This window comes from Pinus tabuliformis, chromosome 2_2 (assembly GCF_031772625.1).
Source record: "Pinus tabuliformis cultivar Carrire ecotype Pingquan chromosome 2_2, CPIR1, whole genome shotgun sequence".
Taxonomy (NCBI): Eukaryota; Viridiplantae; Streptophyta; class Pinopsida; order Pinales; family Pinaceae; genus Pinus; species Pinus tabuliformis.
Genome location: NC_142300.1, coordinates 642,827,409 through 642,839,412, shown reverse-complemented (window position 1 = coordinate 642,839,412; position 12,004 = coordinate 642,827,409). Strand labels below are relative to the sequence as shown.

Sequence of the window (12,004 nt, the reverse complement as noted above, 5' to 3'; positions counted from 1 at the left end):
GTTGTAAAGAGATATAAAAGGAATGGAATCTAATAGATAGCAAAGTAGAAGAAGAGAGCAAGAGTCTAAGTGTGTTTTGGGTCGTAGAGTAGGAGAAGGCTCTGCATCTGAATGCACAGAGGCCTAGTAGAGTCTGCAGCTGAGTGCACGGACCCCTACATCTGAGTGCGCAGGGTGGAGTTGAGTCTGTAATTGGAGAAGAGATTAATAAAGAAATGTTTTGTCACCAATTCTATGTATCTGTTCTAAGTTATTTTATGTTTGATATCATTTGCGAATATATATTGTTTCTTTACTACACGCACTTGTATGAATTGTGAATATTGTTAAGTATAACTAAGAGCATACAAATAAGCTAAGTTAATAAACTAATATTGGATTACTAGTAAGGACTTGGGTAATAACATTGTTCAACCCCCGAGTAGGGCTACGCGAAGGCAGCACCTCAGGCTACGAGGAATGGGTAAGTGCACATAGTGACATGCATGCAAGGTCAAACTGCGGACCACTTGAACTCATCAAACATCTCCAAGGTGCAGAAACTTGGTTCTAGCACCCTCCCATACTACTTCGGGTGAGACCTCAGTCTTCCCTCCACATAGTATTGCCGAAAGGGCCGGTAGTTCTGGGATTTGTTTGGCTAAATCACCTATGAACCTCGTTCAGGCCCCAATAAGCCAACATATGGTTTCGTTGCTAGGACTGGGATCTGCATAAGAGATGTCTGATGTCGTGTCACTAGAATCCAATAAAGAAAGAAATTGAAAAGTGGTTGGACAGAAAGATTCACGACGCAGGAAAATAGGAATCCGTGAGTATCAAAGGAACAGTGGTTATAGAGCTATGTGTATATGGAAATCACAAAATTTTCTTTGCATCCTTCCCCTCTGAGTTGTACGAGTGGATTGCAAAGCTAGCGGACAGTCAGGGAGGGTGTAGGCTTGAAAAACCAATCATGTGGATTCTAGAGTTGGTGCAGAGACTAGAAGCATCGGAAGATAAGATCACATGCATTGTGGACCATTGGCTTGATTGGATTATAGGAGGGTTTATCACCCAGTTCGCGGTAGATATGTCAGTCAGCTATATCGAGGCGGAACAACGCTTCCTCAAAGGACCGTAAGGTAAGTAAATTAAATCTTTGAACACTTGGATTAAAATGCTATTGTGTGGAAAGGGGGTTATGCGAATAAATTGATGTTTGGGGCTACGTGAAGTGGGAGGATATATAGAAATGGAAGTAGCTAAGAATTAGAGACTAGTCCTTGGATTTCACCTCTGCAAGAAAGCGAGGAAGAGCTCGTGAAAGTTTCACCAAGAAGCGCGATTAGTCTAATAAAGCAGCGAATTCCACGCATACCATCCCCACCCACACCACCACCAGTTTCACCTTGTTCACCCCCATCTTCACCCACACCACCTCTACCACCACCACAGTTCAGTATGGCAAGCGCAATAAAGTTGCCAGTATTAAAAGGAGTAGGGAACAAAGATTTGGACCAATTTTGGTTCATGGTAAAGGTTGTAAGGGAAGCACAAGGAGGCATAGATGACAACATAAAGAAGGAAATACTAGTAAGCGCATTGCAACATTGACATGGTACATTAAGTACTAATGACAATCCAAATGCAGAGATCACAGATATCCAAGCTACGTTAAATAGGGAATTTAGCTGGCCAAAATCAGAGACACATTCAATTATCGGGTTTAAGGAAATCACAATGCTTCTAGGCGAGACCCTCTGGGAGCTGGATTAGAGACTAAAGGGTATGATTCATGAAGCTAACATGACCTTGACAGATGGGCAGCACCATGCATGGTTTGCAGCGTCACTAACGCCGCATCTAAGGATGACACTGTCGCAGCAGAAGTTATCCACCCAAGTCGAAGCTTTGGAAATTGCAATGGGACTACATGAGACCCCAATACAAGGTCCTAGCCTGGGAGTCCAACAAATCCACATGCAACTGAAAAATTTATGTCTAGAAATGTATAATTTGAAACAGGACAGGACAACTCGCCCAGAGGCACGCGAGGAGGTATGGTGCATAAAGTGAAAAGCGTAGGGATACGACAAGGACCATTGTCTAGTCTTCGAGAACTACTTGGCTAGAGGAGGGTTGATTCCATTAAAACCAAAGGCATAAGTAGGATTTAGCGTAACACCTGCATGATGGTGCACGATTTTTTAGATAGGATAGAAACATGCTACAGATAATTGTCATCTATTACAGAAGTATACGCACACGTCCCTACAATTGTGTTGTAATTTCTGCAGGTCGGTAGGCCATGATGAGTGCACCTGCAGAATTTATGAACTGATGATGGATCAGACCCCTACCTACAAAGTGCATACCAAAACACAAGCCCTTGATCAAAATTTAAGGATGGTGTGCACTGGATTTCAGGGGTGTAGACGAGGTCCAGGTGGAATGGGACCAGGAAGGGGTTGTTGACAACTGATTTGTTACAATTGGTGAGGGCCAGGGCATTATGCCCACGATTGTACAAATCCATCGAGAGCATCATGTTTATATTGTACCCAGTTTGATCATAAGACATAGGATTGCCCTACAATGATAGCAAGGTTTTGCGATAAAGGAATACTCCAGCCTCCCCCGACTCAAAACCTACGAATGATGAGGTCTGAGCCACACGAAGAGGACCCAAATGTAAATCTCATGCTTTGAAGTGGTATCATGATAGGAGATGACAAGGGTAAGTAGCCTAAAGAGAGCACATGGGTTCAAAAGGCTCCAACAAAGGAACTAGAGTTTGATTTGGAATGCGTGAAGGGGACATTCATGGAAGCTAAGAAGAGCTTCGTGGAGGCCTCCACTTTAGGTAATAAGGATCAAATAGAACCGGGGATGGATCCTTCAATGTTGATTACCTTTTTGGAGACATGCATGAAGCTGTTGCACGATAGCAAAGTGGTGAAGGGATTGCAAGAACTCATCACTAGATGTGCTGGATCTGGGGAACCACGCGTAGTCCAGAAGCTCGAAAAGCACACATCACAAACATGAAGGGAAATGAGATTGATTGCGCAAATTGGGGAGTATGAAATGGATCAAGTAATTTTGGATCTAGGATCGAACGTGAATGTACTGCCAAAGTAGACATGGGAGCACATGGGTAGACCCGCGTTGCAGTGGTCCCATATTCAATTGCAAATGGCGAACCAACAAAAGATCCTACCCATGGGAAGACTGCAGGGAGTAATGGTGGATATTGAAGGTGCGAGCGCACTTGCAGACTTTGAAGTGATAGAGAATGTTGATGACAGAAATCCCTATCCCGCGCTACTAAGAATAGATTGGGCCACTGATATGAATGGGGTGATAAATCTCAAGAAGCGCAAGATGATTTTTGAGAAAAAGTCACTACACATAGTGGTACCTCTAGACCTTGCAGAAGGATCGCGCTACACGGAACCAGTGCACGATGATGATAGTGAGGATGATCTAGAATGTATCTACAAGATTACCTCGTGGGACCAGGACTGGGTGAATCCTACAGTGGATGGAAAGATTTTGTGGGAGTGCGAAAGCTCCTGCACTTCCGATTCAGATGAAGAAATAGAAATATGACAAAACCGGTTACACGAGGTAACCACGCTAAATTACAACACGATGATAAAGTCACTATGATGTGTAGAAATAGAGGTAAGGGATCTACCTATGTATGACGGGTTGACATCGGTGGATGAATTTCTGAACAAATTCAAAAGAGAAGTGCCAGAACAATAGTGGTTCAATGCTCTGAAGTGGGCACTGCACGCTACGCCCACAAGGTGGTTAGGTACGTGTCAGCAACAGTTTAAAGATTGGATCAAATGCAGAAGGGTGATGCTTATACAGTTTGGAAAGCCCCAACTGTGGATGGAAGCCAGGTATGATGGATGAAACAACATGCACACCCACCTCTCCATATGGGTATGGGTGTATGGTATGCAACTTGCATGAATGCACACCGTCCTCGCAGTAGGAAACAAGACCGATACGCAAGAGTGGGCAAGACAAGTGTGAAAATGACAAAGTATGATAAGATGAAGTGTGCCAAAAATTATCTGCAGGGAAGCCTTTGACAAGGTGTGTGAAGTGCTGAACATGGTCCATCGGGTGAGACGCACTGACTGGGACCTGCACTTACCAGTGGTGCTATGGGCTTATAGAACCATGTACGAAACCCTGACCGCGCAAGCACTTCCGAAGTTGAAGTATGAAGCAGGGGCTGTAATCCCTGTGGAGCATGAAAAGCCGAGTCTGCACGTAACATCACCCGTGGATACGATGGTTTGCAAAGCCTGGGACGAAGAAATCACACAGCTGCGAGAAACAAAACATATAAGACTTGAGGAAGAAATCTGATGGGAAACTGTAGACTCCATGAACTTGAAAAAGACCAGGTACGGCTAAGGGAGAAAAGTGCTTTGATGGACGTGAAGGTTAAGAAGCTGGAAGACGAAATAAAGGAAGCATTTCTTGTCGAAAAACCGAGGATGGTAACGTAAGGTGCGTACAATCATACTAACAAGTTGGAGGACTATCGTCGTGAACTAGTTAGTTTGTTGCCTTGGCTTGGACCACATATCGCCAAATGTAGTGACCAATGTAGTGCATTGCAAGTAGTAAGGTGCGCGGTGACAATCACAACAATGGAAAGTGGGGATTCTTCGTGAACCACGGTGGAGGATGGGATGGAGCCCCGCAAGGGTGGTGTGACAACCTGACTAGTCATAGGAAGGACAGTCTTATCACTCCATGCAGTTGGAAGGGAGCGTGGGACTATAAACTATTCTGCCCAGGAGCTACGCGATATTGTAGATGCACATAGAAGCAAAGCGTGACAAGGTCCATGACTGTGCACAGAGGGTTGCGATGCCATGCGAGTTGGCCATAAAGTGACGGTTGGAGTTACTATTCACGATTGGATGTCTGACTAAAGGCCAAATAGAGCGGGTGGAGGGCATTTAAGATGTGATTTATGGGCAAGATTTTGGGAAATCTTCCACCAAGAAAGCATTAATGGCTTGAAATTGGGGGGAACGGTTGAATTCGAATTCAAAAGGTGCTATAAAACACAAAGGGCTGGCCAGTGAACAACACTTGGTCATTTGAGAATTGAGCGCTTTATCAGAGCATTGATCATTGAGAGATGAGCGATAATTAAGCCCATAAGTTCGTAAGTGACAGAATACAGTATAGAAATAATGAAAGCCACTAAGGATGGTTTATGGATTGAAGAGGTAACCTCCGGCGAGGCTGCATAGACCCTGATGGTGGAGGATGTTCCAGAAGGCATCGGGGTTGTAACAGAAATCCCCAAATCACCACGAATGTCGAGGCCCAAGAAGGATATACAGGCAATGGATCCAGTATGCGTGTCCCCTAGGAACACTCTGTGCATCAAACTATCCATGGCAGAGAGGGGGAAAGATGTCACAATAGAAACAGATGAGGAAGAAGAAGACTTATAGGTCCTGATCACCATAGAGGAAGAAGAAGAAGACATGGAGGAGGATATCCAACCGATATGCTCTACAACAAAACTGCCCGCATATGTCCCTTCGTGGAAAGGGAAGACTAAAGTGTCGAAGGATTTGGATGAAACCAAGAGTCTGCTCCAGACCTCGCTGCTCCCAAACAACATTGTGTTTGAAGGCACGCACCTAGGATACATGCCAACCATGAAGTCTGAAGACTGGGACCTTGCAAACTACGAGAAGTTCCCTCATTTGGAGACTGGGAATCTAATGAAGCAGAACACTGCGGGGGTGGTGACAACGCTCGAGCCGCAGAAGTGGCTACGCAATGTGGGAAAGGCTGATTGCTGAACTTACTTTGGGTACCACATTTCCACCGCGCAACAATGACCATTTTCATCATTAGGTAGTTGCTCTACCTAGTGCATGATGGGTATCTATGGCTGGATGATCCTATCTCCATCACGGCGGACCTAATTCACCGCATCTCTCGGCTTTGCTATAAAGGAAAGGACCCCGTGACCATTGTCGAAGGAAAGGGCGACAATTTTGCCCTCGCAGAGGCCATGAAGGCAAAATATAAGCTGGAGAAGAAGAAGAGGGGCTACCATATCTACAACATCAAGGACAAAGGGGTCTGTGTAGCAACCCTAATCCTGGCTGGCAAAGTCATGAGGAAGTGGCACACTGATGGGGTACCAGCGTCAGTGATCGCACTAGCCAAGCAGTGTGTGGAGGGGGTCCAGTTCAACTGGTCCAAATTCCTCTATGAAGAATTTTTGAAGAACTGTCACGAAGCCCAGGATCAGGGTAAAACCTTCCACTATTCGTGGTTGCTATTATCCATATTGCTAATAGCGGGAGAACTACCAGAGGACAGTTAATTCCCCAACATTGAAAGACAATTACCAGAGGTCGCGAAGTATGCTTCGCTCTAGGCCACCAAGGACGCGAAATGGATATGTGACACCAAAACATTCTGGGTACTCATGGACATGAACATCCGGATGTGGATCAACTAGAAGTCGCACCTATCACCCAGGGTGTACAATAGTCTGCAGAGTTTTGCAAACTTCAAAGCTAATATGCACAACATTTATATTAAGGAGAAAAAGGATCCTACGAAGAAGTGGATGAAGCTACCTTTTGTAGCCACTGACGATGCAATTTTTATTGTCTTGGAGACATGGCCTCCTGAATGGTGCACCCCAGATCTGGCAAAACTGGAGAAGGCGGTAACACAGAAGAAAAAGGACGATGCCAAGCTACTTATCACTCAATTGCTAGAGAAAAGGTAGAATGAAATAATATTAGCTGAGGTAAGGGCAGCGTGAGAAGTGGCATAGAAAGTCACGGAGCAAAATAAGGTCGTAGAAGTAGCAGCAGGAGCATAGGTGGTAGAGGCAACAATCGCGAAGGCATACGAGGGCCAAGCAACGTCCTCACAGGGGTAGGAGGTATAAGAAATAGAAACAACAGAAGGGAGTGTAGACCTAGGAGCCACGACCACACAGTTAAAGCACCCACACATTGCAGAGAGAGAAAGACCAAGGAAGAAGGTCAAGGCCTAGAAGTTGGCCATTGATCCAATCACCTTAACTGAAGGTGATCTCCATGACATCAGCGAGACAGCCTGTGATGTCACAAGTGAAGCACTTCAGGATTTTATGCAAGAGCACCAAACTATGTTGGGGGGCTGTAGGGCACAACTGCAGGAGTTACGGGTGTGGAACCCTCAGGTGGGTACCCTTTCTACCCACCTCGAAACAGGATCGTTGGCAGCAGAGCAGCTGCTACATGCATGGATGGAAAAAACAATAGTGTTGCCGAAAGGGGCCCCAGTCACAGCAAATATGACCGATAGATTTTCAGTTAACATGTTGAAAGGCCTTGGCCTTAATTTGGTTGCCCTTCCGCAAGAGACGTTGTATCTGCTATAGGATGGGATAACAGCAGAGCTGTAATATCCCTCCCCTTAATAATAAATAATAAAAATAATAAAGATAATAAATCATAAATGTTAAATAATAAATGATATTAAAAAATATATGCAAGAAAATAAATAAAAATAATAAAAATAAAAATAGTAATAACCATACAAAAACTCTAAATAAGAATAAATAGAAATAAAACAAGAAAAGGAAACTATCAAAAAGAAGGAAAAAAAACAAAAAAAAGGAAACTATCAAAAAGAAGGAAATAAAACAAAAAAAGGAAACTATCAAAAAGAAAGAAATCAAAAGAAAGTTGCATGAGACACATGGAGTGTGTGCATGTGGTTCCTCTTCCAATGTTTGTTCTATTTAATAGATGGCGAGGAAGATGAGAGGCATTCTTGCATTCCATCTTTCCGAGATTCTGTCTTCATTCTCTTGGGAGAATGGTATACTAAGACCTAGGAGTCACTGGCAGTAGTACGTTGATTGAGGGCTCGGGGGTGGCTAGTTGTAGCAAGACGTTGCACAATTGAGCCTACGGTTGGGTGGAGAGTCGTCCCCAAAACCTTGTTGCGGTAAGCCTACTTCGACCACAGGTAAACAGGTAAGCACTATTCATTCAATTTGAATTTAGTTAATGTTAATAAGTTAATTAGATATTTATTTTGGGCTGTTACATATGGTATCAGAGCCTAGGTTCAACTCTTAGGACCTATAGGCATTTTAATGTACAAAACTTCGATCTAAATGATTTTTTTATTTTAGTTTTATTATAGTCACATCCTAATGATTCTATCCACAGAGGATTATTGAAATAAAAATGTTTTGTATAGAATGAGGATTTATTTCTTCTGTAACTGTGTCAAGAAACGTGCATCCAAGAAATTACGATTCTATTCAAATCGTAGACTTGTGCCAACTTTCCCCAAACTTGCCTTGGACATCAGCCCTTTCAAAATTCATGCCATTCGAATCGAAAATTATAGCGAACATCACTCGGATTTGCACCTAGCATCATCCCTTTGAAGTTCATTCCATTCGGTAAAATCAGATTTGCATATGGCGTCATCTCTTTGAAACTGAAACTCATTCTATTTAAAAAGTAGACGTTTGACAAAACTATGAGAGCCTTGCACGCTCTCATTCAATACAAGCCCTTGAAAAATTACGCCAGTTAAGAGTATACTTATGCCAAATCACCCCAGGTTTGCTTTAGACATTTTTATTTCAAACTCACGACATTCAAAGACCAAACTTCCACCGAAATTGCCCTGATCTGATTCTTCATTAGGCTTGGAGAGGTTTGTACAGGAGGAGGTTAGACCGTACGCAAATCAGGTTCGACTTACAAATCATCAAATTTTCTCTTACTGATATAGCCCTTCCTTCGTTCGGATCATTTTTGTCATTTTTCACATTTGTGTCCCCAAGGTCTTAATTTTTCTGTTATTTTTCACATTTGTCTCTTCAAGCTTCATAGCTTAAGGCTTCTGACTTCTTTTAAACTGTAAATTTTTTTTTCCCAAAAAGTGGAGTTTGCACCTGCACCATTACCAATTTCTAAATATTCCAATTTCAGAAGTACTAAGGCACACCAAGCATTGAGAATTACCCACTTTTAGGGGACCATATTGGGAAATAGTGACCATAACTAGTGGACTTTATGCATAAAAAAAAAAAAAAAAAAAAATATATCTTTTAATTTTCTATTTTATCATTAAAACTAGTTTATTTACCTTGAGGTTATGGGAAACAAAATTATATCATAGCCAAGGGCTAATACATTAAGTTTGAGCTATATATATATATATATATATATATATATATATATATATATATATATATATATATATTTCACTGTGTATGAGGTTTCTTTTTGTGAACCAATTATGGGACAAGACGATGAAATTCAGTGAATCTATCATGAGTAAAGCAATTGCCAAGGAGAAACAATTCCAGAATTTTTTCAAGATTGTCAAAAATGTTCTGAGGAGGACCGTATGAAATTTTTGTTTTGTCAGTGGTAGTTTTTTTAACATATTACATAATTTCCAGCCAGTGTTTTTAAAGTTAAAATTACTTTCAATAGATGCAAATATTGTTCCTTATAGCAGAGCTTTTGTTTCATATCAGCAGTTAGAATGGCCTAATGAAGGTAGTGTTTCTATAGAATAATGGCATGAAAGTAAATAGCCAGGCTGAGTTGATTCTAGTCATAGAAGGTATTAAAATGTGCCTCTAAAACAGCAATCCATTGATTTTGAATGAGACTCTGAACACATTGTTGATGTCATCTCTTGGAATGAAAACACTTTTAATTGGTTCATCAATAGCAAAACAGAATGGATTAGGAAAACATTTCTTAGAAAATTCAAGATTATGTGTAAGACTGACTAGCTGACTAAGTTCTTTGTCAAATCAATCTGCCAGCCTCTGTTTTCTGCTATCCTCCCATTCGGTTTTGTTTGGAATGAATTACCCAAAAGTGTAATTCTTTAATTATGTGTTTTTATTTCCATGACTAAGGCTGGAAATTCTCTCCTATGGTTTCCTCTTGAAACCCAGGCCTACAAAGGATGCTCACTGTTTGCCTGGAGCACAAACCCGTTGTTAAATCTAGCTAACGAAAAATATAAGGCCAACACTGATAACAGATGCAAATATGATATGATGCAAATCAATGATATATCAAACAATGTTATGTTTGTAATTATTTGGTTATAAAGGAATGCATCAATGTGCACCTTACCAAACCTACTCTACTCTACAAGAACCAATCACAACAATGGCTTCTATGATACCGACCACCCAAGAATCAACAGATCCCAAGTTAAAGTTAGAACAAGTAGGGTAATCAAAGATTAAAGATGCAGGACGTACCTCTGTTGCAGCAACAATTTCATAGAAATCACGCAGAATCATGTTTTTTAAAAGCTTGGTGTTCACAACAATAGGTTTTCCAACAAGTTAGTGTCCCTGTCTTATCAAATATAATGCAGTTCACCTGTGGACAGAAAAATCTCTATTCATAAATGAACATTTTCTTTAAACAACCAGCATAACAAGATTTAGAGAAGTATTTCTCTAATTCTTGATAACTGCTTCAAGTTCAAGGTTCAAACCACAAAAAAAAAAACAAATTTAATAATAATCAACTTCTAATATATCGCTTACTTTATGTGCACTCTCAAGTGCCTTTCCCCCTTTAACGAGAACACCTTGTGTGGCACCAACTCCAATACCCACCATGACTGCAGTGGGTGTTGCAAGCCCCAAAGCACAGGGACAAGCTATAACCATGACAGATATTCCAAATTGAAGAGCAAGCTCAAACTCATCCATGGAAGAAGGAATCCAAGACTTGGGGTACGAACCAAACTTGCCTGCTACAAACCATGCTAGCCAGGTAGTAAAGGAGATCACAATAACCTACAAACCAGGGAATTGAGGTAACCATGATTGACTTCAAAAATAGAATTCCACATGAGCAAGGTTCAGCCTGTGAATGCTTATTGCTGTTGAGCAATCATAAAACTGCCAAAGACTCATTTTTTACTTAACTATGGAATAAGACATTTGAACTTTGAAATCTAATAATGCATGACAAATCAGGAAAATACTAATGAGAATTTTGCTAATTACCAATGGAACAAAGAATTTTGAAATTTTGTCTGCAAACTTCTGCACTAGTGCTTTAGCCATTTGTGCTGCTTCAACAAGCCCAACTATTTGTGAAAGAGCACTTTCTGAGCCAATATGTGTAGCTCTTATATGCAGTACTCCATTTTCATTTACCGTGCCACCAATGACTTCAGCATCAATTCGCTTTGCAACAGGCCTGGCTTCACCTGTTACCATACTTTCATTGACATGACTTTGTCCCCAAACAACCAAACCATCTGAAGAGACCTTCTGACCTGGTAAAATTTTTATTGCATCATTGCATTGCTGCTAATTGTACGTTCAGATGCAACATTTCCATGGGTATCAAGAGTCAATAAAGTGGCCGTATCTGGTGTCAAATTCATCATCTTGGCAATAGCTTCTGAAGTTTTCCCTTTGGCTAGAACTTCCAAATATTTTCCAAGAAGAATAAAGGAGATAAGCATGGCACTAGTCTCAAAAAAATCAATACCCCTGAAAGTATTATCAGTTGCAGCCCTCAACACTATGTAGACTAAATAGAAATAAGCTGCATTTGTTCCCAACGCAATTAATACATCCATGTTAGCTGCGCCATGACGTAAAGCTTTATATGCACCAGTATAAAAGCGCCATCCAATGATAAATTGTACAAGAGTTGATAGGATCCACCTTAAAAGTTCTCCAAGCATCAATCAACGTACTACAACTGACAACTAATCGTTTAAATCTGAGCTGGATATGATTTTATTTTTCTTAATTACAGGAGCTCAAAACTATGTCATCTTTTCTATTCCCATCCATCCTAAAAGAAACATCAAACCATAGTCTTTTGTCTTCAAAAATAAGGTACCAAAAAGTTCTTCCAGACTAAAGTAGAATTTTCAGCAAGAATTTTCAGCAACATGATCATAGTTGGCCTGTTCTTCAAAATCT

The 12,004-nt window shown here is 41.2% G+C and overlaps 1 pseudogene; it reads right to left on the bottom strand.

Annotated features, from left to right (window-relative positions):
• Positions 1-11,760, bottom strand: part of LOC149194269 (putative copper-transporting ATPase HMA5) — a 125,787-nt pseudogene extending 114,027 nt beyond the window's left edge.
• Positions 11,761-12,004: the final 244 nt, after the last annotated feature.